The sequence below is a fragment of the Mustela erminea genome, chromosome 15 (genome assembly GCF_009829155.1).
Source record: "Mustela erminea isolate mMusErm1 chromosome 15, mMusErm1.Pri, whole genome shotgun sequence".
NCBI classification, from domain to species: domain Eukaryota; kingdom Metazoa; phylum Chordata; class Mammalia; order Carnivora; family Mustelidae; genus Mustela; species Mustela erminea.
Genome location: NC_045628.1, coordinates 74,584,309 through 74,587,276, shown reverse-complemented (window position 1 = coordinate 74,587,276; position 2,968 = coordinate 74,584,309). Strand labels below are relative to the sequence as shown.

The following is a 2,968-nucleotide window of genomic DNA, read 5'->3' as shown; positions in this document are numbered from 1 at the left end:
CAGCGACTAGTGTGGCCAGGATGGAGCAATGCCTGAGTAATGGAAACCCGTTGTCAGAACCCACTCTTGCCAGAGCTGGTGATTCAGGCAGTTTATGGGTTAACTCCAAAGCCATGATTTGGAGAACCCAGTGTTCATGGAGAAGCGTCCCATGTGCATGTTGTCTGTAAGTTTGTGTATGGGGCAGCCAGGGGAAATCAGAGGAGACAACGGTTCTAATGTGTTTCTCTTGGGTCAAACACAAAAGAGTGTAGGCAGGGGCCATTAAGGAAATAAATGAGGGGGGAAAAAAGCATCCATAGGGAACCCCTTTGCCAGACTCAGCTCTCATCTCTGTAAGGGTGCTCACTTTAGCAGCATTTTTGTTACAATTGGAGTGATACAGGGAAGATTAGCACGGCCCCTGCACAAGGACGATATGAAAATTCCCAATGCATTCTGTATTTAGTAGAGCTTACTTTAAAAAAAAAAAATCTGCACAGGAAGCCCTGATCTCTCACCTGCTTGCCCAGATAACAGTTGTATTCAAAAGGCATGAAAATACCACAGGTTCTCAAGCTAAAACTTGAAGTCATCTTCATAAATGAGCATCCCCATTTTTCTGGAATTGGTCATACTACCATTATGCTCCTGATTCCTGCGGAATGTTTTGGGACCCTGTCCCTTACTGCCCATTTCCACTGCCACACTGTGCCCCCGTCTCCTGGCTCCAGCTGCGCGGACACCAGTGGGACACCCTGCCTACAGCGGTATTTTGATCACTGTTTGTGTTCTCCTGCTTGAGAACACACAGTGGCTTCTCTGTCTGCTTTAACAATTATATCCTCCTCAGGACCCTGAATTGTCTCCAAAGACTGAGCGCCTGCCTCTTCGCCTGCTGAGCTAGCCCATGTAGCAGCCTCTCAGCATGGCTTACCCTGAGCCCAAACCTTCCCAGTTGCTCTCTGCCCCCCAAATTTACATCTCCTCCCTATCCCACCCACTTCCTAAAGTCATGCCTGCTATTCCTTTTGCATTTGAGGATATGTTGGTTGTACATTTCTCCTCTTTGGGGCATATCTATGTTTAGGGCATGGGGTATCGAACAATCTCATATATTTTCCCAGCCCACATTAAAAACAAAAGGCTATATTGACCCGAATGAGTGTATCTGAAGTTTACATGGTATGAGTGCAATAGAAATGCCCTTTTAAATGGTGTTTGGAAATAGAAGCTGAAAAGGCAACAGAGAAGTGAACATGACAAGGAAGGGATATAAATTTGTGATGGGAGGGATGCCTGGAGTGTATGCCTTCTGCTTGGGTCAGGAATCCAGGGTCCTGGGATCGAATCCCTTATCTTGTTCAGTGGGCAGCCTGCTTCTCCCTCTGCCTCTCCCTGCCCCTTATGATCTCTCTCTGATAAATAAATAAATAAAATCTTTTAAAAAATAAAAAATAAATTCCTGATGGGAGATACCATACTGCTCCTTCCCATAGCCACACGCTTCTGGGAGAGGATCAGAAAAGTCAGATTTGATCACTGGCAAATAGGCATGGCTAACTTCCCGATATACGGGTCCAAAGATAGCTTCCAACAGCCCGCGGGCCCTACCCCAATTAAAAAGTAACTTCCAGAAATAATAATTCTTCAGAAATGCATGATCTCCGCAAAGGATTCTTTACAAAAAATCTACATCAAGATTGGACAAAATATCCACTGGCCAAATCCTGCCCACCTCTGGTTTCAGTAACTAAAGTGTTCTTGGAAGGCCCTGCCAGTCTGTGTGCGTACTGTCTGTGGCTGCTCCCTGTTACAATGGAGGAATTGAGTGGTTGTGACAAAGATCCTGTGACCCACAAAATTTAAAAAAGGCCCTTCAGGAGGAACATTTGCTAACCTTTCACCCACATGATCTAAGGATATAGTAATTTGTCTAGAAGTGCCATTAACTTGGTAATATATTATGGTCAGATATATTATTTTTGGAAATAAGGGAGAGAGCCCTGGTGTTCCTAGGGGCAAGGGGCAGGGGCTGACTGGTCTAGTCTGAGGAGTGGTTATAAGGATTAAAGGAGATTATGTGCAGAAAGAGCCCAGTGCATAATAGGCACTTACTATATACTAAACACTCATTCCATCCTACCCTTTTGACCGCTATGAATTTTCTTTTATTGACTCTTTAGCCAAAATTCCTTTTTTCATAAAACTATCAGAAAGGAAATTTATTTATTTATTTATTTGTTTGTTTATTTATATTATTAAATATTTTATTTATTTATTTGACACGGACAGAGAGAGAGAGAGCACAAGCAGGCAGAGCTACAGAGGCAGAGGGAGAAGCAGCCCCACCCCCAGCCAGGAGCCCGATGCAGGGCCCAGGGCTCCATCCCAGCACCCCGGGATCATGACCTGAACCAAAGGCAGACACTTAACCAACTGAGCCACCCTGAGCCCCCCAAGAAAGGAAATTTTAAGAGACTTTTCTTACGTCCTTCATTTTCTAGTGATGTCATTCCCGAGAACTTTATCAATAAATGCTCTAACAAACAAATACCTTGCTCTGCAGTGGTGGAAGGAGTACATACACAAAAAATTACCTGATTTTTAACTTGATTGTTTTCTCTTTTAAATATAAATACTTGGAGACAAGTGATTTTTGAATTTGGTTTTGTCCAGCTGTGGGTACATCCCAAGGAGGTTTGGTCTGCCCAGCTATTTTGAGAGAGCATGATCCCCAGGTTCACGGCCAGACGCAAAACTTCTGGGGTGTGAGGTTCAGGGGCTTTTTTGAATCTAGCATTTGGTGCCTGTAACGGAAAATGTTGACAGGACAGAGGCTGTGAGTGCTGCCCCACTCCTGATTCATCTGATGGATCATTATAACCAAAGCACTAAGTGGACCAACACACTCATTAATTTTTTAAAGAGGTTAATAATACACAGACAGCAGTGTACAAATCCAATAGCAACCTACATGTCTTCAAAG

The 2,968-nt window shown here is 43.9% G+C and overlaps 1 non-coding gene across 1 annotated transcript; it reads left to right on the top strand.

Annotated features, from left to right (window-relative positions):
• The first annotated feature begins 341 nt into the window (after positions 1-341).
• LOC116574617 lies at positions 342-448 on the top strand. Its single transcript, XR_004279397.1, has one exon. It is a non-coding gene; the product is annotated as a U6 spliceosomal RNA (small nuclear RNA).
• The last annotated feature ends 2,520 nt before the right edge of the window (positions 449-2,968 follow it).